The sequence below is a fragment of the Hydra viridissima genome, unplaced genomic scaffold, assembly GCF_058129835.1.
Source record: "Hydra viridissima isolate aposymbiotic clone 2 unplaced genomic scaffold, HvirCarnegie_v1 scaffold_7, whole genome shotgun sequence".
Lineage (NCBI taxonomy): Eukaryota > Metazoa > Cnidaria > Hydrozoa > Anthoathecata > Hydridae > Hydra > Hydra viridissima.
Window position 1 is genome coordinate 463134 of NW_028324306.1, and position 24474 is coordinate 487607.

The following is a 24474-nucleotide window of genomic DNA, read 5'->3' on the forward strand; positions in this document are numbered from 1 at the left end:
CAATATATTTTTGTCTGCATTTTTATCTTTATTCCAAATGGTTTCCAAATTAAACTCCTTAGGACTTGCTTAACATACATGACAGCACTGAGATGCAATATTTTTTAAAGCATTTTTGATACCACAGCATTAAGTGTTTTACCATCATTCATTGTGGTATAAATAGTTGACAAACTTGAATTTATAACAAAAGTATTGTCATGAAGTATAAGTTTACTTTTAATATTCTCTAAAGACAAAATTTCATTTTGTAAATGTTCAAACTTCTCTTGAATAAAACTAGCAGTCTCTTTGGAAAAACAAAACATAAGATGACGGGTTGCATCTGGACTATTTGGATTACAATTTTTCCATAGTATCTTTTTTCCACTTCTAATCTCCAACAGTACAAACACTTTACTATACACAGTGTAATCATTCACACCTTTCTTCATAGTTACTGCATTCTGAAACTCAGATTGGTCACTCTGACCATCACCACCCACTTTGCAAATAACATGTTATCACGTTCCTCCTGTGCTAAAACTTTAATAGAACTATCTTCATACTCCAAAAGATACTCAAACTCTCTAGAAACTGAATGTTTGATCATATTGAAGAGACTATATTTTACTTCAGTTTCTGAATATTTCACCTGCTTTGGAAATGTATGTGTTAAAAGTTGACGATGAGTGAATCAAGCCATTTTGATAATTTATAAAAACCATCGCAAGGTAAAACTGAATCAAATAAAAACTTACCGTATGTTATTGAACTTCGGAATTTTCATTTACTTCACAGAATTTAGTCGGTTTTTAATAAAACTCACAGTAGTAAAAATGATTTTAAAGCATGAGGTCACAAAGGTCGCCTCAATTTTTTTGCATGGCAGTAAAGTCGATTTGCAGTAGCTATATTTTATTTAAAAAAAACGAGGCGACCTCTGTGACCACATGCTTAAATTAATCAATGTTTAAGAAATCAAAAAATCAGCAAAAAAATGCTATTCAAAAACCTTTTTTTTCTATTTCTTGTTTTACATTCAATTAAATACATTATTATTTTAATTTCGCATAAAAATAATATAGAAATTCTACACTTATCATATATTTTGAAAGGATTTTAACAAAAAAGCGAGTTTTTTAAAACCTTAAAAAAACCCTTAAGATGTCAAAAGTTTAAAAAAACTAAAAATGATTTTTTTTTTATAGAGAATTAAAAATTGAATGCAAAAAGAAAAAACTTAAAAAGTTTAAATATGAAAAATCACTAAAAAATATGTACAAAATCCTATTTCCGCCTAGCGATGCATAGTGCGGCGTTCAATGCATCCGTTCGCTTTTTTTCGTTGACGTTTTTTTTTCGTATGTCAATAAACTAATGACCAAGAGAATGTGCACAGAAAAAAATGACAAGGTAAAAGAAAATCCTGAGGGAACTAATTTCTTAAGGTGGTAGTACACCAATAAAAGTGAAAAAAAATTTTTTTTTTATTTTTTTAATTTAACCAATATAATCATCGTAGATTTCGAATTTTTATTTGATTTAATTAAATAAAAAAAGCTTCACATGTTAAAACTTGTTTATAATATATCGGTATAAAATATTTTTTATCTCCCCCCTAGCAACGCTTTGTTTATTCCGTTGTTATGCGTTTCAGAAACAAGTTAAACCATAAAAAAAGCCATGAAATACTTACCTTGTCAACTCTTTTAAGTGCAAAGTTGTAGACTGCAACGACTTCTTGCTAATTAGTTTAGTATGATGGCTTTATCGACGTAATTCGCTTGTTGTTTCAAGCTGCATTCAAACTTTATTATTTATGCTATGATATATCTTTTATCTTTTTAAAATAAAAATAATATGGGTGAATCAAAGAGAAAACAATTATCAAACAGAATATACAATAATAAAAAAGCAAAATTTCGTGGAAACAGATATACAAAGATTTCTTCTTCAGAAACGAAAACTTTATCTTTTGTTAAATCTGCTACACATTCTGCTTCTTCAAAAAAATTGAATATTGCTGATAGAGATTTTCAAAATTTTCAAAGTACAGATTTTAACTTTGTTATGAACTTTAGTCTGTTGGAAAACGTTATATCGCTACTGAAATGCCCGAATTTATGTGAAGATAATGTTTATTTAATGTTTGATTCCTCCGAAAAGTATGGGTTAAGTATTGGTTTAAAAATATGTTGTAACAGTTGCAATTGGAAAACTGATTTTTTTTATCTGCTACATTTTGTAAAAAAAATTAAATCAAACAATAAGAGCCCAGTAAAAGCAAATGTAGTGGACAAAAACCATTTGATATTAACACACGTGTCATTGTGGCTTTTCGTGAAATGGGTAAAGGGTTATCATAATCAGAAAAATTTTGTTGAATAATGAATATGAAGCCACCTATGAACAAAAAAAGCTACAATAAAACTTTATATAAACTGTTAGATGTTTACCAGAGTTTAGTTGACCAGAACATGAAAAATGCTGCTAATGAATTAATCCCTGCAGGTGAAACATCAAGAGACATTATGTGTAGCTTTGATGGTTCATGGCAAAAGCGTGGTTTTACTTCAGATAATGGAGTTGTTTCTGCAATTTCAGTTTAAAGTGGTAAATGTATTGACTTTCAAATAGAAACAAAAACATGTAAATTATGTTAATTGATAAGCTTAAAATAACAGTAGGTTGCAATCTACATAACTTTTGTCTTATAAATGACTCAAAGCGCATTTCTAAAGCAGAAAAACAATGTACAAGTATAGTGAAATAAGGATGCAAGAAACTAAGAGCTATACAAAAAGGTTTTTGTGATCAAAGCGAAACATTAGAAGGTGCAGTTTATGGAAGTGGGGAGTTTTGAACAATTTTTTTTTGTTTTTATTTTTAAATTGAGTTTTTCTCAAAATCATCTTTTATAGCCTGGCGACGGAGATATTTTTCAAACCGATAACCGATTTGATCTGAAATTTGGCATACTTGTTTGTAACACATGTATTTGCAACCTCTACTAGAATTATGTTTACAGCTAATTGTGTTCTGCTTTTGTGAGTGATTTTGTGTTCTCAAATATCACCAAAACTTCCAAATATGACTAAAATGCATATATTTTGACTTTTTTTGCTCAAAATCCAAAACTTTTAGTGTATGTTGTAATTGCATAAGTAAAGGATCACAAGCCAAAATTTCAGTTCATATTTATTTACGGTTGCTGAAAAAACCCTGTAGCCAGTTATTAATTTTTAGGCTTTTGTCTATCAATAATTATGCGCATAATTAATTTTTTTAAATTTTAAAATTTTTTCTTTTATTTTAATCATATTATATATGTTATGCACTATTAAAGATTGAAAAAAAAGTTGAAATACAAGATTTTTTTTTAATGGTATACTACCACCTTAAGGAGCCTTATTCTTTTTTGTTATTTTCCTCGAGCCAATAAATGGTCGCCAATCTGGGCACGTGCGTGTTCACTTTTAATCAAGTTACCCTGGATCCTTTCAAAACCTGGAATTTTGAACATCCACGTGACCTGCGAGGTAACCGAACTGTTTATTCTCACCATAGTCATAAGAAATATATTGTAAAGTTCGCTGCTCATTTTTTAAACCTGTGCAGGGTGAACGGGCCGAATATCAAAGTTCAAGTTAAAACGGCAAAACAATAGGAACGACCCGTGCTTCCAGACTATGTATTTCTTATGACTATGTTCTCACTCAGGTTATTATTTGAAACATTTCAAAGATGGCGTGTAATAGTAATTTGAAATTTACTTTTTTTAATGTGTTCATTTTTTTTTCGCAGATTTTGTTTGCCTTCATGGGTGTTTCTACAGCGTTTAATTATCATGGCGTTGTCGCTGTTCTCTTTCTTTAGCAGTCTCTTTTTGACTCTACAACTGGGCACCCCTTGGTTGACAGTCAATGCACCTTGTCATACAGCTTGACATCCCAAACAGTTTCACTGCAAAATCCCTTCATCCCCGTACTGTATGCTGCCTCATCTTGACTCCCTATAATTCATTTAACACATTGACCCCACAAAACCCCACCATGTATTATTTGTTTCCTTCTGTGGGATCCTCTAATTTTCCTTCTTTTATAAAATAAAAGCTGCTTTTCCTTGTTTGATTCTCATTTAATGTAATATTTTTTGTATGATTTAGTTATTTTCATTAGTTATTCTGGTTTATGATTAATGAAGTTATTTTCATTTTTACACGAGGTATGTTCATTTAATTTTTTCTCAGAGTTTTTGTGTTTTAAATGTCTTTGTTAAAGTTGTATTATATATTTTTTGTGTTTTGTGTGTTTTTTTAGATTTATTTTTTTGAGGTTTTCAATAATTTACTTTTGCAAATAGATGAAATCTGGTTTATTATTATTTATTATGATGTGTTCTAATTATTTTCTACTTTAACTTTCTGATTCAATATAAATCTTTTCACTTTTATTTCAAATTCTTAACTCAATGTTTTTCTAGTTTTTTGCTTTTTTTTTGGATTCTTAAAGCTACAGGAAGCCAAATTGTATAATGTTTACCATTTATTTTATGTGTATTATTTGTTCAATGTAATATTAGCTAGTTTGTGAAGGTGTTACATTAACATTAAGCCAGGGACTTTGTTTGATCACTTGTTTCAAGCATCTTCATTTTTTTTTTTTTTTAATCATTTTAATTTGGCCACTTAGTTTTTGATTGGAACAATTGTTTTCAAGAAAGCATAATTTAATTTGAAAGTATAAAAGGATGTTCTGTTTCCTATATTATTCTGTTACATGTTCCATCTGATTTTTTTGTATTTGCAGATGTTTTAAAGCAGAGAATCTGAACTTTGTTCTCTTTACCATATCTCTTTAGATTTACCAATTTTTTTTTTTCATTCTACAAAATGTTTTTCTAATTCTGTTATTATTTCCTCTTAATTTACAAGTATTGGAAGTAGTGATTATAGTGCATTTACCATATTGGAAGTTATGACTAGGAGTTTTCAAGACTTTTAAGGCACAAATGTTCAACAAAGATTTATGAACAAATGTCTTTTTGTAATGTTGATAAGAATGAGCTTCCAAAGTGACTGAAGAATGGTGTTTTCTGTTTTTTCCATGGTTAAGTAAATAAATACCACTGGTTCATTAAGCCAGTGGTATTTATTCACTTAACCATGGAAAAATGAATGCAGGAGATCATTTATTTCAGAGTCAGTAGTAAATTTGATTATCACAACTAGTAATAATATTCTCTCATTGTCTATGACCATTTCTGGTGTAGATTCCATAATCCTGTTAATGTCAATAGCTAGACCTATTAGTCCATGAATGTAAAAGCTGCTTTTTATAAAACAAATAAAAACTGTGTGCACTGGCAGAATCACTTACAAACCAATCTTGCAAACAGTTTGGTGCAATTCAAAAAGTCTTGGAATTGAAAACAACTAAAACTAATCAGTAGTGAGAAGATTTAGAGAGCCTTGAAACATTTTATGATTGGTTTTTGATTTACTTTTCTTCCAATTCTTCAACCATGACTAATTGTTTAGTTTATATTTAATAAGTAGGCATTATAATAGATTTGATGAAGATTAAGTAAATGAAGAAAAATACCCAAAAAATTTAACTTAATAGGTAATAATATTCATAAATAGTTTGGGAAAAAGTTCTAAGATGCAAAGTGATTAACAGAACTATAAATCTTTTAAGAAAATTTTACTTTAATCAAAGTTGTTAAAATCTTGTCATTACTGTTAGAAAAACTGTTGATGTTCAAGTTTAGGTTAATTTAATGATCCAGAGAATAATGATGCTGGAGCACTTCTGGAAGCTCAACCCAAAGATTATAAATTTTGCATTTTCATTTTTGTTGACAGTTGAAGAAAAAACTATATTAAAGTCATAAAACTCTAATGATGCAAATTAACTGTGGCAAGTTTCATTTCAATATATCTATATTTACTGGTGGCTCAGGCTGAAATGATTTTATATGTAAATTTATCACAGTAAAATGTCAAATAATTCATATTTTAAAAGAATATTTTATCATTCAACTGTGTTCTAGTTTATCATCTTTACTTCTTTTATTTGTTATTTGGCATAAATGCTCTAACATAATCAGAATTATTGTATTAGCACTTTAGCAGCTGTTAGATTAAAAGTTATTAGCCACTCTGTGTATTTCTCTATCTCATCTTAATTAAGAAAAGACTTGTAAGTGATTAAATTTGATTATGTATAAGTGTAACATCTATTTGCAATTTCAATTACCATTGACTGAGTGATAATAGGACTTCTTAAATGTTTATGTTATTGTCATTATAATCTAATCTTTTACATGATTTAAAATGTATTTGTGATGCACAATATATAATTACATATATTTATGTATTACATGTAATTACATACTTTTATCATTTACAAGTAATGGCAAGAAAACACTTTAAGCTGTTGTTAGAGCTGCAACAAAGTCTCTGTTCACTTTTTCATACCTTCATTAACAGTTAATGTAAATTATTATATAGGATCATGTTTGCTGTTGAATTTTCTTGTAAGACCTTAAAAATGTGTTGAAATGAACTTAAATTTAGCAGGTGGTTTACTACTGCTATATAGTTATGATTTAACTGCAACTATGAAAATCACTTTAGTTTGCAAAGCTAGAAATGTTAATAAAGTGCAAATGTTAGCATTTTGCTAGGTTTTTTTATTTTCTTCAATTTTAGAGTAGTTTGTATTAACCAAAAACAAAATTATACCACTTTCCTTCATTTTAAAAAGATATCTTTCATAATCTGCTATCTATAATGGGAATTAGGGTGGGAATGGTGATGCAAAAATGATTTAGTGCCCAAAATGAATTTAATTATTCGTTATTTCAATAGTTTCAAAATACTGAAAATAAATTAAGATAACTCAATAAATTGCACTTCTGGTTTTATATTGGTTATTTATTTGTTACTAGAGCTTTTGGGCAATCACAGAGAATGCACAATATTGCACAGTTGGCTTTTAAATGCAATTACAATTGGAAAGGTGTTAAAGTGAAATGGAAATATATAATTATTTCTGTAAAATTAGAGTTGAAAGACTTAAATCTCTGGTTTACAAAATATCTGCATTTGATGTCATTCAAGATAATAACTACAAAGTGCAAGATCAAGCAATTGTTCATACATTTCAATGCAATCTGTTTGCAACCAATAGAAAAACTTAAATAAGCTTAAAAATATTTTTCAAGTTGATGAAATAAATACTGAAATTTTAGGAAATCATCCTTAAAATATCAGTTTTTATTTTATCATTGAGAATACAGCAAGCTTATGAAAAGACAAAACAAGAAAGTGTTCAAAAGACAGCTGAAAAGGTATATCCTTTTTTTAAAGATAATCAGCTCTTATTGATTAGTAAATGTTTTTGCTTAAGTTGTTATTTTTCTAAAGTTTATTCTAGAAGGAAATAACTACTTAAGTATGTTGCTATGGCTTTAATTGTTTTATGTAAGCAAGCTCATTTATTTTTTACTCTTTATCTCTTTAAGAATGTTCTTTAGCCAGGAAAATTTTTGGATTGGAGTATGCGTAGTAAATATAAAATATTTACTATGCATGCTCCAATCCAAAAATTTTCAAAACTGCAATCCTATAAAAATGTGTACTTATAGATTGTTCAAATATGCTTTAAGACTGGTAAATTTTACATAATTAGAGTAATTTGAGCTTTTTTTGGCACAAAAGGTAAACAAGAAATATTCTTTGGAGAAAAGTTTTCCTATCATTATTTTGTAAACAAATTTGATTTCATCGTTTCAGAGATTTGTGTACAAAAAGAAAGGTTTTATATTTATATTATATATATATATATATATATATATATATATATATATATATATATATATATATATATATATATATATATATATTATATTATATTCCTTGTTTACCATGGCCCAATCATACAAAGATGAAAAATGCATAATTTATTCAAAAAAAACAGGATTTTTTTTACGCAAAAAAATGCAAATTTAATTTTATGCAAAATTTTAACCAAAGAAAATAGTACAAAGCAGTGCAAAAGGCTCATGATTTTTTTCTTTAAATTAAAGATATCTATTTTTGTAAACAAAAAGATTTGTCCTTGAAATTAAATAATTTATAAAATATCAGTGAATATTAAGTGTTTCAATATTTTTGACATTTTTTTAAAAGTAAGAATTGGATGAGAAGCACTTTTTAACTTTATTTAGAATATTTAAAAATGTATCGAACTTGAAGTAGAAACATTTATCAAAATGGTAAGTTTATACTAGAGCAAACTCTGATTGATTGCAAGACATGAAATTGCATGATTGATTGCAAGACATGAAAGACCTAACAATAGGCATCCATCATTCTACAAATCAAGGGGTTGAAAGCTGTAGTACTTACAAAATGAATGAAAAAATTTAGATTGTGATGTTATAAATAGGGAAACAGCATTTTCTGGAAAAATAGTTTTTTATTGCTTCATTTTAGATAACTTAAGCAATTTAATAATCTTACTAATATTTGTTACAATACTGTAAATTGAAAAATAAATTGCATTACTTCCAAATTGGAAAAAAAGAGCAAAAATAAAATTAATAGTATTGTAACTATGGAATAAACCATGTTTTAACTGGCATTAAAAACACCTAATTTGTAAAGTTTGTCATTTAGCAAAAGAATAGCCTCTTCTCCACTAATGGTGGTTATTTCATAAACTGGCAAATTTTAATGCAAGCACACTAAATTTGATCTGTTTTTATGCACTTGATTAAATCTTCATCATTGCATCATATTCTGAATTTTCTCTAAAGTTCAATAAAGTTTCAATGTTCTAGAAATGACAGCTTATTCGTCAGATGAAGACTTAGAAATATAAAAGGGACTAGAACTAGAATAACAAAAGGGACAGATTTGTCAGTTCAATGAAAAGAAGTTTGATAAAAATATTGATGACAAGACTTTCTGTGAATGCTACAGAATTCCTTGACAAGTTGTAGATATACTGAATGATTGTTTAAAGCCTAAAACTTGTTGAAACAATAGTTTATCAGCCTGAGATGAAATCAAAGCTTTTCTACTTTTTTTTTGGGACCAAAAAAATTGAGACTGTCACAAGATTGGTACTGATACTGTACTCAGGTAAAATGTTAGTTATATACTAAAATTTATGTAATAAAATTATGTTTAAAAATTCAAATTTTAAAAAGACTTTTTGATTTGATATTATTGAGCTTGTATAATAAATTTTATAATTGAGTAGTAAGGTTTACTGGCGAGTGCTAGAACTCCCAGCCATTATGATGGCTTAATAAGATAACTCATCAAAAATATTTACTTGGTGAAATCTCTAAGGATATTTTTTTTTATGAAATTTTTAACCATGTATCAAGTAAAATTTATGATCAACTTTTTCTGATATACAAATAATTTTATTTTTTTCAGGATTGTACGCAAGATTTGTGATGTAATCTTTGACCTTAGAAAAAAATACATTAATTGGCCTGAAAATTTTTGTGGACTGACAGAAATTTTTTGACATTGCAAGGATGCTGAGTGTGTGTGGTTGTGTTGATGGCACTCATGTACTGGTAAATTCTACAAGTGCTGATGAAACCTCTTTTGTGAATAGTCACCATCAGGGTTGCAAAAAAACCTGTTTTTTTAAAAAAAGACAAAAACCATTGGTTTTTTTGGTTTAAATAAAGTTTTTATTTTAAAATGTCATATTTAGTAATCCTATTAAGTTAAAAAAAAAAGCATAATGCATTCTATTTGAATAAACTATATTCTTTATCAATATTACTGTTATATTTCATCAAAGTTATTCAATACATCACTGTTTAATGTTCTATATATAAATGCAAGCTTTGCTGCTTTTTCTACCCCCAATTAGTTTCTTAACTTAGAATGAACAAGGCCAAAAGTTGAAAAAATTCTTTTAATTCCTGCACTAGAAGCTGGTGCATTTAATAAACCTTCAATATCCATTATGTTACAATCCACAATTTTTAGAGGTTTCCACCATTCTATTGGTGATACATTCTTTAAAACAGAGTCACTATACAAATAGCTTTTTTCCAATGGAGCAGATTTGGCTTTTAATTTAAATATTATTAGTAACAAATTCTTGAACTCTTTATCTGTGAAATTCATAGCAGCTTCATTTCCATTTTCAGAAAGATTAGATCCAAAATATCTAGGATCTAGTGTGTTTGCTAGGAAATGAGTATCACTGACAGTCTAAAGATATCTAGATTCAATTTTTTTTTTTTTTTTCGTTTGATAAAAATGATAAACTGTTCATCAAATCTTTATAAATTTCAACAGTGTCACTTATTTTTGTTTGATCTCTTTGCAACTTATCTAGAGCTACTGCAATTGGTTTTAATATTTTTAATAAATCTTCTGTGTTTCGCTTTATCTTTATGTCACTTACTTTTTTACCAATCATGGGATGCAACTCTTTATTTTTTTCAAACATTGTGAAAATGATGCTCCAGTTGTTTACATATTTTTCAAGTGAGTCACATACAGAATTCCAGCGAGTTTTAGTAGGAAGTGGCAATTTTTTTCCCCCCCTTTAATTTATAAATTGCTCCAGCTTGATGATTATTTCTTATATATTTTATTATTTGTGTAACATTTTCTATGTTAAGATCATTTGCTAAAAGATTCAGCATATGAGCAGCACACCCATAAGTTATGATAATGTCTCTTCCAGATGACAGTACCTGTCTCATTGATTTCATATTAGCTGCATTGTCAGTCACAAAGCTTTTTACTGTGCATCCAAATTTATGTCTTACAGAATCTATTGCTTCTCTTGCTAATTGTGTAAGATATTCACCAGCATGTGAATGACCAGAAGTGTTGATTGTTTCTACTAAAATGTTAATTTTATCTGTAATTACAGAAATACAAACTATAGGTTCATTATGTACATTACTCCAGCCATCTAAAGACATGGCTACAATTTTCCCATTTAATACATTACATTTTTCAATTTCTTTTGTGTAAACCCTATCTAATATTTCTCCTACAATTTGATTTCTATTAGGTAGAGTGTATCCTGGATGAAGCATATTGATAAATTTTTTAAATTTTTTGTGTTCAACTGTTCTGAAGCTAGAGTTTGTACTGTATAGAAATCTACCAAGTTGCAGATCAAATAAATCTTTCTCTTTGAGGCTTGTTTGTGTGAAAAACTTATCAATTTTCAAATATCTATCAGCTGATGTTGAATTGGGCTGAGACCTTTTCATTTGTTGTTGTGATGTTGATGGTGAGTTACCTTTAAAATGAAATTGCAGTCTATTGAATTATTCTAAGTTAATATGTCTATACGTGATAGTTATTTAAATATATGTTTATGATTTAGGGAAAGTATAAAATTTTAAATGATAATGCAGTAACTTAATTACCTTGAAGAAGTTGTTGATCTTTGACTCCGTAATTTCATGGGGTTGTAATTGCTTGCACTTTTTTATACGTTCATGCATCCTTTGAATTTGACCTTCCATTTCTTTTCTACACGCATTACAAACTGCTCTACACCCCTTTCTTTCTGGAACAGTCACTCGTGTATATTTTAACCAAATCATATCACATTTGCGCCCAGTTTTTTGAGACATTTTTGTGGTATCAATAAATTATGTTAGAATTGCTTATACTTTTGCTAAACATATAAATTTATATATATCGTTAAGAAAACTTCCTGATGAAATAAGTTCATCAGAAAGCAATGCTTCTTGATGAACCTATTGAAGGAGAAACAGCCTGTAGAAGAAAACAAATAAATAAGTGTTATTACTAATTTATTACTGCTATGTTCTATAAGAACACTGAGGACTCAATTCTATGAAAAAACAAAAACAAAAATCATGGATTTAAAAAAAAATATCTATATTGAAGATTAATTATACTTGTGAACATAACCCTGTTTTAATTTCCTGTTGTAAACTCAAATCTTTTTAAAAAAACATTAATTTGGTTTAAACCAACATTTTTGAAATTGGTTTAAACCAATGGTTTAAACCATTTGGTTAAAACCATGCAACCCTGGTCACTATACACATAGCCTAAATATCATGCCAGTTTGCAGAACAAAATTTTAGTTCTTTTATGTTTCACCCAAGGCACCAGGATGTTGGTATGACTCAAGAGTAAGTAGTATCTATTTCATAGATGTAGTGCTGCCTACTTGCTCAAAGTTGTAATGCCCTGCATTAATATAATGTCCATTATGAAATTCCAAAACTTTTTTTATTTTTTTAAATCAGAATAAATTTGTTTTGGCAAAAAATGACATAAAACATAATTTAACCTTATCTTACAACGTGTTTTTATAAAATAAAAAATAACTTTGCTCTACAGCTGCAAATGTCCAACTTACCATTTTGGAAAGTTTAAAGCTTGCTGATTCCAAATATGTCCGGCATGATCTATGTTGTGCCTTTCTTTTGGAGTGATGGAGCCAAATATATCTCCAAAATGGGGGCTTAACATATATCTTATCTGATATTTGAAATCAGAAGGCTTTAAGTTATCCAAAGAAGTATGTTGGACTTCTGTAGCTGCAATATTCCCAAAGTTATGAGCTTTGAAATTGACAACACCTTTTTTTGTCATTTAAACAAAATTTATTAATCTGTATTTCATTTGTTCAGTTTCATTTATTTTGTTCCACTTCACTTGAAGATAATAAACAAAATAGTCGTTTTTGTTGGCGTAAAATTTATTGATTAAGAATTAAAAGTTTCAAAACATTTTTAAATGAAATAATTAAGACTTTGAAATAGTTCAGCCCCAATAGACACCATCTTTCTGCAAAACATGGAGTTGAAAACCTGAGTGTTTTGTTATCACTATTTTTTATTCATCTTTGAATTTACTTCAGCTTTTCAGCCCCTTGTTTTGTAGAGTGACAGATGCTTATTATAGAACATAGATATATGAAATTGAAAATTCTTCAGTAAACTTATATATTTTAAGAAACTGGGCATGCACCAGTTTTATAACACCATTTTACTCTAATATGGCCATAAAAAGTGTTCTAAAATACTAGCATCATTAAGCATAATGAAAGTGATTGTTAATAAGGATCCCAATACAAATTTGGTGAGGGTTCAATCAAGGTGTCACTTTAGAGTCGACATGAATTTTTTTTTTTTTTCATATATTAATTCAATAAATTTTTCTAATTTTCTACAGAGTAATTTACAGGGATTTTTGAAGAAATATTAACATTTTAGGTGTTTCGAGAATCAACCCTTAGGAATGTCTTTGAATCTGGTGAGCGGCCTTTTCCAGGAAGCATGATTTTAGGGGACAGTAACGATCCTTACACTGATTGGCTAATTTGTCGTTTTCTTGGTGCAGTAAACTTAGTTCCAAAACTTGTTCAATGTGCATTTATTCTTCACAACATGTGTATTGCTGTAGGAGATGATGGTGCTGATTTTAAGGAAGATGAACTTGTTCAGGCCAATGTTTAAGAGGCTCCCGTTCCAATGCCACAGAATGAGAACCGTCGTCAGCAAATCCTACAAACTTTTTTGTAATTCCATTACTTAAATAAGTATTAAATAATTCAAATAGGTGCTACGTCTAAATATTGAAAGACTTGTAAGTGAGTACTAGTATTATGTTTCACTTTATAACAACCATTACTGTATGTAATTTTTACTGTATATGGACAACCAAAATGCCAGCGCTAATTTGTAAGTCTCAAATATCGCAATTATCAAAGTTAATTTTGAATTGGCTTTTTATTCAGTTTCTTGTCTTACTTTTTAATGAGCTCAAGCACAAATTAATAAATTATTTAGTGAAAGTTTCAGACTTTTTTATAATATTTTGTCGAGGCTACATATTTTGTAAGCACTGGCGTTACAGCAACAGTTAACTTCATAAAGACTGTTACGTAACATTTTTACTCTATACCGTCGACCGTAACGCCGGTGCTTAATATTTTTTTAGAATTAGAAATATTTTTAATGATTTTTGAAGCTAGTTATGATACATAAAAGATAAAGCAGTATAAAAAAAATGATTGACAATTGTTAGCAATAGTCAAGAATCCAAAGAATCTAGCATTAAAGTAGATTTCCACTTTCTTAAACTCATAATTTCCAAAAAATATTTTTTAACTTCAAGGTAATAACAAATTACTATTCATAATAAATATTAAGAGATAATGAATTACTTTCACGAATTCTTGTAGTCATGGCTTGATAGAAATCAATTTTTTCTTGCAGAAGCTTGAGTTCGAGTTCTTTATGCTTGGCCATGTGCTTAAGTTCCAATTCTATCTGATCATTCCTAAGACTGAGATTTTTATTCTTCTCAAAAATAAAATAGTCGTTTGTAAAAATTGTTCTACTTTTTTTATTTGATGATGTTGCTGCAGGTGGCTTCTTTTCACAAACACCGGATATGCTTGAATGGGGTGTTCCTACGTAGTTGTCGATCGTTGGTTCTCCTACAATGTTAAACAAAAAATTACTGCTGATGTAATGTTATATACATATACTGGTCATCTGCCAGCAATATTGAACAAATAAAAAAAAGCATCAATGATTTAATCTTACCTGCTTCAATGTTGTTGGCTTCATCAAAAGCAAAAGGGATGGAATGGGCCTCAAAAGCTTGACCACAAACCACTTGAGTCTGTGTTTTGCTTGAGGAAGCCTTTGTTCCAATGCTAACAGCAACATTTGGGACATACAGAGCAACAATATCAATAGAGTCTCGTCCAACAATATCAAGAATAATATCCTCTGCATTGGTGAATGTAAAACCTTGGCTTCCAGTCTTCAGTGACTTAACATACTTTTTCACTGTTGCTCGCTTGAAATTGTCGAAGTCTATTCTTTTTAATGTTTTGTGATCAGTTACAACTGCACCAAGGTCCAACAACTCTCTGTGGATGTTCTTCCAGATTTCATCACGTTTTTTGCAATCGATGCCTGGCCTTAGCTTTCCAAACAGAACACTTTTATTGGCATATACAAGTTCAGCTAGTTTTAGTTTCTGATTATATGTCAACATTTATATGGCTGGAAAAACGAAATAAAGACTGGTTTAATTTCAAAATGGGATGCTTTACATTTATCTTATTTTAGGTTTCAAAGATTTTTTTTAAATACATTTTTTCAATTTTGAAATTTAAATAAACAATTTTAACTTTTTGAATGATCTGCCTACTGCTTACTTACTGCTTACTTACTGCCTAATATGGCTTAATGTTAAAGAACCTTTTTCAGCTAAATAATTTGATTGTCCTTGGAAAAATTTATAGTTGGGAAAATTGGTATTATCACATTTTTATGATTTCTATTTGTCCAAACTGTGATTTCTTCTTTACAAATGATAAATTTACAAATTGAAATGCATCTTATATTTTTACGAATGATAAATTTAAGAGCTGGAATATTCCTGTTATTTTTCACAGATTAGAATTTTACAATTACTATCTTAACGAGTAATAAACTTTTAGTATTAATTCTTGACACTATGTTTTATGAAAGCTTAGGTTAGGTTAGTAATAATATGAATAACTAATTCGTAAAATTATAAAAGGTACATTTCAATTTGTAAATTTATCATCCCTAAAGATAAGACACCCTAAGTTTGTTTTGTACAATATTGTACAAAATTTTTTATTATTATTATTATTATTATCATTATTATTATTATTATCATTATTATTATTATTATTATTATTATTATTATTATTATTATTATTATTATTATTATTATTATTATTATTATTATAATTATTGTTATTATTATTATTATTCATCATCATCATCATCATCATCATCATCATCATCATCATCATCATCATCATCATCATCATCATCATTATTGAATTATTATTATTGTTATTCGTAAAATTAGAATTCATAATGTTTTGACTGATCTAAAAAATTCCTGTACTCAGTAGTCGATAGTGTGCAATTAAAAGAATTTAATACAAAATTACATTCAACCATTCAGCATAAAAATTTTCTATATGAAGCAAACCGTAAGTATAATGCCCCCCCCCCTCCCCCTCTTTGAGACAAAAAAAATTTGTAAATGATCAAGATTGTTTAGAACCCTATAGCTATTAATTTGTTAAGTATGTTAAGATAAGATATTTACTAAAACAAAATCTTCAGAAAAGTTAAATGCCGTTTTACTTCTATCCAAAATTAAATTTTTATTTTATCTCGTTGCGATAAAAAAAAAAAAAAGCTTATATAACATTAATTGTTTACCTTGTGTGCCAAAGAAAACTCAAATTTACTCTTTTTACGTAAAAGTTACTAATTTCAAGGAAAATTTGAAAAATCCTTAAAAACGAATTTTTTTAGAATTGCGGTTTTGAAAATTGCGAAATTACGCAAAATGTTAATTTTCGCAAAAACTTTCCGAAATTACGCATTTTTTACGTTTTGTGAAACAAGCTTTGTAGGATTGGGCCCTTGTGTGCCATAAAAGGGTCTACATTTCTTAAATTTGGAGGTGGAAAAATTCGTGTACTCGGTGATATTTAATGTTCAATTTTTATTTGTTAAAACTAAACGTTATTTATGATGATGACAAACAAATTTCGGTTGATGACTAGTTTACTCATTAGCTTTTTATAATGGACGGTTAACCTAATCTCCACTAATTTTGGAAATGCAATACTTTTCTTTGACTCATTTACTCCTTACATTAAAGTTTACACACTTTTTGATAAAAATCAAAAAGTTGCAGTGTTTGAATTGGGGTTCGTCACTCTACAAAACAAGGGGTTGAATGCTAAAGCGTTTTGTAACAAAAAATTTTCATTCATTTTTGTAAATACTACAGCTTCCAAACCTTTATTTTGTGGAGTGATGGACGCCTATTGCTACGGGAAAGGGAAAGGGATGGGAAAATTAATCACACGAGCATACGCAACTTGTAACTTAGTTTTAAAAATTAATCACTGCGCATGCTCATGTGATTAATTTTCCCATCCCTTTCCCTTTCCGGTAGCTAAAACGGATGAGTGGAAACTCACCTTTATATTGCAATCAATCATAAGTTTTCTCTAGTGTAAACTTACCATTTTGATAAATGTTTCTACTTCAACTTCGACGGATTTTTAAATATCTTAAATAAAGATAAAAAGTGCTTCTCACCGAATTCTTACTTTTAGAAAAATGTCAAAAATATTTCTGAAACACTTAATATTCATTGTTATTTTAAAATTTATGTAACTCAACGTTTTACGAGGACAAATCTTTATGTTTACAAAAATAGACATCTGTGGTTTGAAGAAAAAATCACGAACTTTAGCACTGCACTTTGTACAATCATTCTTTGGTTAAATTTTTGCATAATTATACAAAATTTAGAATTTGCAGCATAAATTACGTTAAAAACAGGATTTTTCTTGCGAAAAAAAAATTTCCGTAAACTGCAATCTTATAAGCAAAATTATGCGTAATTTTTGAGTTAACTTTTTGAGTAAATTATGCGTAATTTTGCTTTTAAGATTGCAGTTAACGGAAATTTTTTTTTGCGCAAGAAAAACCCTGTTTTTTTACTTAATTTCTGCTGCAAATTCTAAATTTTGCGTAATATTACAAAATTTTAACCAAAGAACGATTGTGCAAAACTGGTGCAAAGGTTCATGATTTTTTTCAAACCACAGATGTCTATTTTTGGTAGAAAAAAAAAAAAAGCCCTAAAAAAACGTAGAATTACATAATTTTTAAAAATTTGTTTTTCGCAAAATTTTAATTTAAGCAAAACTTTTCTGATTCAAAATACAAAACAGTTGAATAATTTTATAAAAAGAATGAATCTAGAAAAGCTGCAGTTGTGTTTGGTATCACTAAGAGCAACAGAATAAAAATACAGGAAAATAATCAAAAATCTATAAGTGAAAATGATTCCACAAAGTATTTTTTGACTCAAACATTTACAGAGTTAGTAGAAAAAAGGTTGAAAAATATTTCTTTTTTTCGAAAATGAACTATGGCTTCTCATACCACTAAACTAGAATTATGGCATGTAATTATTGTAATGCTTTGAAATAAATACCCTGAACGATGGGTAGAAGTAAAAAAAAAATGCTGGTGTCTCGATGTATAAAAGGTTTCATATAAAGACAAAGCTCTTTTCTTGCGTCAACCAGATAATTCAAGCTTATCAAGAGTCACCACCCAAAGTGATAATGAATTTGAAAACAATTTTTTCACTAATTTACACCTGATGTATATTTAGCTTAGACGAAACTGGCATGACTGTTGTGCAAATACCTAATCTCAAAGTAAGTGTGTTCAAAAACAAGTTGATGAAAATGTAGCCGAAAGTTCTTTTCCACCTGTGTTTATTTCTCCCAGAGCTAGAGTTCGTTAACATGTGCTCACAGGAGGAATTAACAGGTGTGTTGCTTTTGCTAACAGCTTTAGTAGTAGATGAATGCCAAGAGAATTTTTTATAAAAGCGCTTGAATATTTTTTTTATTTTAAAAGGTGTTTTATTTTTAAAAGAAATACAAGAAGGAACATAGGAAACAAGTTTTTACAAATAATAGATAATCATAACAGCTACTACTGTTAATAGTCATAGAATACTTGATGTTGACGGGTACGGGTACGAGTCAAGTATTAATGCCTGTCAAACGACCATTATCTTATAGGGATTGCCTGTACGTACTTGTGTACGATTAGGTACGGGCAGTGCCCGTATGATTACTTGGGGTAACATAAGCACAGTATGAGCAATATCCGTACGGACATTGCCCGTATCTACACGCACACAAGTACGTACGGGCAATGCCCGTTCAATGTGTAATTTGCCCGAATATGCTTGATAGATTTTAAGTGCATTTTCATTATACTCCCCCTTTAAAAAAACCAAATGCGCCGTGCCTATTATTTACCTAAAATGCAGGATAAATGGCTAATGTTTGTCATGGATTTCTTGACTAAGCTTCCGCTATCAAACTATGCAGGAAGCGCATCAATAACTTTTAAGATGATTTTTAAATTAGTTTTACATAATGTTGATAAAGCTGAAATTTGGAACTATTATTGAGAGAGTGTCTTATATTTTATCGTCTACACCAAAGGAGTAAAATTTAAAATATTTTGATAACTACTTCTTTTGTTGTATTTCAAATGTTTTCCAAAATGCCTAAAACTTGCGAAATCAGTGTTGAGGTACGGAAAATGAGGTATAAAAAAATAATAAGGGTTTAAAAAAAATCGCTGAAAAAGAATTTTGTAATAAATTTTAAAGATTTTACTCATTGAGCTTTTTTTGTTTTTACAAAAAACCAACGAAAAAAGTAAAAAACAAGAAAAATCGGAGTGAAAAGTCAAAGAAAAAAATTTCTTCAGCTCAAAGGGTAAAAGAGTAAGAAAAAAAGGGTAAATATTCTTATAGACGCACTGTCAGTTTTTATACTGAAGTCTATGATTTAGTGAAAAATGCTCGAAAATAAGTATTTTTTAATAATTTGTCTGACCCTCGTATGCTGTAATAGCTTCGGGTTTGCATAGGATTAATTAAATATTTTAGTAGATTGGGATTTAATCCATTCCAAGGTCACGGTTTGTAGATTTGTGGTCCTAATATCAATGAAATACCCTATGGAAACCCTTTTAATGGGTGAAAGTGCATGTCATATGGAACACAAAATGAGTGATTTGAAAATCCTGGATTAAAATCCAACAGACTTATTTAGCTTTGAATGTTTTACTACGAAATACCCATGCATTTAGGCTATGAGTAGCCCAAAAAGTTTGTTGAAAAAAATTTTTTTTGCATTTTTTTTACAAAACACAACATATTAGCCTGTAAAATTCAAACCAATATTCTTTAACTAATTTATTTTCTAAGTGAGTTCGTTTTCAAGTTCTGTTACAACCTTGGATTTACATTAATGGATTACAGAGAAAAGGCATGTTCTGAAGAAAATTTTCTTTTCTAAAAGGAGCTCCATTGGTGGAATAGCCTCAAGGACAAACTTGTTATCTTGAAATTCAATCAAAGGCACATGAATGACATTTTTGAATTCCTTCGACTTTCTTGAATCTCCTCCTGCCGGGATGTATTCAGAATGCTGTCTTCTGATCTGGCCAAAAGTCCGAAGTTGTCCACAATTTTCAAGACCTGGAGATGCAGCATCACACCAACAACAAGGGTGTTTGCGACTGTGAGACTGAATGCCACAAAGAATGTTGGCCAGCTTTAGGTCACATGAGACAACCAAAGAACCTGTTTGGCATTTTTCTTTGACTTGAATGAGGTCGAAAATGGCCTTCACATTCTGGTAACTCTCAGGAGTGTTTTGTGACAGTGCTATCAGCATCTGCTGCTTAACACTCGTTTTTTTGGTTGATGCTGGTGCCATCAGCATGATTGTCTTCTGTACTGGGCTGTGTGGAGGAGTCTCATCTTCTTCCAACACAATGTGAGTGAAACTCACTTTCAGAAATGATCCACCACCATCAATCCCGAGTTTTAAAATGGAAGATTCTGATAGTTTTCGTGATGCTTTGAAAATATCACTAAGATTGCTGAGGCTCTGGCAGTGCACAACTTGACAAGTTTGACCATTCTCTGCCAATCATAAGTTGCTGACCATGAACTGTTCATTAAGTTTCTGGCCGGCTTGAGCAAACTTCAAAGGAAAACTTGGCTCCACCAATCTAATTGGGCTGATTTGATTTAGTGCTGAACCTAGTTTTCGCATGCCATTGTTTGAAAGTCCTGTATTTTGCTGAATTTGAACCATGGTTCTTTGAATAGCTGCTGAGCCGATGACGGACCTTTAAAAACAATAAAATAACATCCATTAGGAAAAAAAATATTTATTCTTGCAATGAGAATGATTTAAAGTAAAATTAGGTTGATGAAATAAAATTGAAGCAGGATAATTAATTAAGAGATGAATTTTCAATAAAAGCAGTTGCAATTAGCATTTTAATTAATATAAAAGCATTCTGATTTCTTTTTCTCATAATTATTACAGGTCATAAATTAAATGTTTGTGAATCAACATTTTGAGTGCCTTTAATTTAGCATAATGATACTATGATAATTAACTAGACAATAGAAGTAATTACCTCTCCTCAATGGCAAAAGTTTTCCACAAGGCTGACTGAGTCTAATAGTGCCATTTGGAGATGAGCTTTAGGATACTAAGACTGCTGCAGCCACTTGCTCTGCACCTACGAGATCATCTGTGGCCAATTTTCTCAGGTTTTCATGGCAAGTTCCAATGGTGAAGTTGTGAGGAAGTCCTCGGCCAACAATTGACAAGCACTTTGTGCAGCGCTTTTCAGAACTCTGAGAAATTTGCTTTGGAACTTTTTCCTCGGATTCTTTGACTTTGTCAAACGGATGCTTTTCCTTTCCTTTGATCTTGGCAATTTGGCATAAAAGGCACTCATAAACTGACGAAACTCTGGTTGTAGGTTTGATAGAAATTGACTTGAAGTCAAAAAAGTTTAGGCACATGTTTGATTTTTCCAGCACAAAGTTTTCCAATTTGAGATCTGCATGAAACACAAGTAGCCAAAGGCACTCTTTCATCACTGAAATCTATGTCTGTTTGAATCAGTTGAAGAATTTTCAACTTAGAGTTTTCAGTCAACTCTTAATTACCCTTTTTCATGCATATAACACAAAAAGGTTTTCTGCAATCTTCATGAGTTTTTGCAAATTTAGGCATCTTTAAATTTATTTAAAAAGCGCTCACTGTGTTTACATTTTGCTTTCTTCTTTGAATAATTACTGCCATTTCCCGAAAAAATTACTGGCCGGTAATTTTTTAACCTAGGGGCAAAGTTCGAACTTGAGAATTTCTCATGATACATCGGAACAGCAATAAGATGCATATTTGGATAAAAGCTTTTAAAATAAAAAAGTTTTGTTTTTATGCATTACATTTTATTATATATATATTGTTTAAACAAAGCATGTCTTGTAGCATTTTAAGCACTTAAATAGATCGCATTATGGTATGCAAAAGCTTATAAACTTCTTGACCAAAATTATGCTTTGGATGTTAATGAGGGATTTCAAAACCCTTTATTTTAGGCTCCCATAGGCATGCACTATCACCCCTTAAAAGGATTTTCATAGGGTATTTCATTGATATTAGGACCCCAAATCTACAAACCGTGAGGTGCTTTCACAGTCTCTTTCAGCTCTTATCTTGTGTTCCATTAGCATAAACTGTTACAGTAAGTATGCCCCGGATATTATTGACGGGATTGCAATCTGGACCACAGAATGGTCATTCCATAAATGTGATGTGTTGCTCTTCAAACCACTCCAAAGATCACTTCGAAACATGAGTTGATGCATTATCTTGCTTGAAAATGAACGCATTTCAACTGTTTTGATCAAGAAAGCTAATAAGAACGTCCTCTAGCAGTTCAATGTAGTCACCAGAGATATTATAATTTCGCTCCAAACCGTACAACCCAGCCACAAATTGTTGCATGCAATGTCTGCATGAGAAGTACATGATTATGTTTCAAGAAAGGATCTTGTTGAATAAAATGAACGAAATGGTTTCCAAATGCAGGCATAAAAACTAAATTCTTCTTTGAAACTTGACACTTGCGACTAAGCCTAAACTTTTTCTTCTTCTTTATTTCTTCTTTCATTTATTTCTTTTTTCTTTTATTTATTCATTTCCTTCTTTCTTTCTTTCTTTCTTTTTTTCTTTTTTTCTTTTCTTTTTTATTTATTTGTTTCTTTCTTTATTGGTTTCCTTTATTTATTTCCTTTCTTATTTATTTCTTTCTTTTTTCTTTTCTTTCTTTATTTCCTTCCTTTCTTTCTCTCTTTTTTTCTTTTCTTTTTTCTTTATTTATTTGTTTCTTTCTTTATTGATTTCCTTTCTTTATTGATTTCCTTTTTTTCTTTTATGACGTCAGAGTACACGACAGTAATTTTGTAACGATTTTTATATTTTTGTATCTCATGGCTGATGATTCCCGTATGTTGTTTCTTCGTTATATATATATATATATATATATATATATATATATATATATATATATATATATATATAAAGAGTGGTTAAATTTTAAGGGCCGATGTTAAATTTGAATAAAACACAAATTATTAAGGAATTTATTGTAACATCTTTTTATTATGATAATATGGTATGATTCAATTATGTATGGAATAAAATATCGGCCAAATGGGCGCCGCGACCTCGGCGGCACACCTCCATCCGATGGTGCAAATTTTCGATGACGCTGAGGCATAATTGAGGTTCTATGCCGTAATGTGACGAATTATCTCATCCTTTAGCTCTTGAATTGTTGCTGGCTTATCAACGTACACCTTTTCTTTTAAATACCCCCAAAGAAAGAAGTCCAACGGTGTCAAATTACATGATCTTGGCGGCCAATTGACATCGCCACCATGTGAGATAACACGGCCATTGAATTTTTCGCGCAAAAGAGCCTTTGTTTCGTTAGCTGTGTGGCAAGTGGCACCGTCCTGTTGAAACCACATATCCTCCACATCCTTATGGTCCAATTCGGGCCATAAAAAGTTCGTTATCATCTCACGATAGCGAACACCATTCACAGTAACTGCCAGACCGGCATCATTTTGGAAAAAATATGGTCCGATGATGCCGCCAGCCCATAAACCACACCAAACAGTCACTCTTTGTGGGTGCATTGGTTTTTCGACAATCACTCTCGGATTAACATTCGCCCAAATGCGGCAACTCTGCTTGTTGACGAAGCCACTAAGGTGAAAATGGGCCTCATCACTGAAGATGATTTTCGTCGGAAATTGATCATCGATGGTTGCCTTTTCTAGCCACCATTCTGACCATTGACGACGTTTGAGATGGTCAGTGGGCTTTAGTTCTTGGGTCAACTGCAACTTGTAAGCGTGTAAATGCAAGTCTTTATGCATAATGTTCATCATCGACGAGCGTGAGAGGTGCAATTGTTGGCTACGACGACGAGTTGATGTAGACGGCTCTTCAGCCACACTGTCGCGAACAGTAGCGATATTTTCGGCAGTACGAGCTGTACGAGCATGCGCTGGTCTTTTCACATCTCCTACAGACCCGGTTTGCTCAAATTTATGCACGATTTTTCCGATTGTACGCACATTTGGACGATTAAATTGACCGAAAAACGTGCACGATATGCATTTTGATTTGAACGCCCATTTTCATAATAGGCCTGAATAACTTTAACGCGTTGCTCGATTGTGTAACTTTCCATGGTTCAAATTGAGTCAGTCTGAAATTGAGAAATGACACATTAAATACAGAAAAATAATTTACGTTTAGGTTTGGTTCACATTCAACATCGGCCCTTAAAATTTAACCACCCTTTATATATATATATATATATATATAGTTTTTTTAAATTAGTGGGACTATATCGCAGGAAACTTTTGAGAAATTTTATATTTAAAGCGTTTAGTATGTTTAGTTTTAGAAAATAGATAATACA

At 30.1% G+C, this 24474-nt stretch overlaps 1 long non-coding RNA gene and 2 pseudogenes across 2 annotated transcripts; 1 reads left to right on the forward strand and 2 right to left on the reverse strand.

Moving 5' to 3' along the window:
* The first annotated feature begins 1698 nt into the window (after positions 1-1698).
* Positions 1699-11875, forward strand: LOC149885498 (uncharacterized). Of its 2 annotated transcripts, XR_016454375.1 has the most exons (5): positions 1699-3521; positions 3787-4206; positions 6937-7338; positions 8669-9136; positions 9440-11875. It is a non-coding gene; the product is annotated as an uncharacterized LOC149885498 (long non-coding RNA). The 2 variants fall into 2 exon arrangements; XR_016454376.1 differs by lacking the exons at positions 1699-3521; positions 6937-7338; positions 8669-9136; positions 9440-11875 and adding an exon at positions 3601-3702 and having other exon boundaries at positions 3787-4572.
* Positions 10254-11628, reverse strand: LOC149885499 (uncharacterized; annotated as a pseudogene).
* An 8165-nt stretch (positions 11876-20040) lies between the features above and the next one.
* On the reverse strand, positions 20041-23256 carry LOC149885500 (uncharacterized; annotated as a pseudogene).
* Between the last annotated feature and the right edge of the window lie 1218 nt (positions 23257-24474).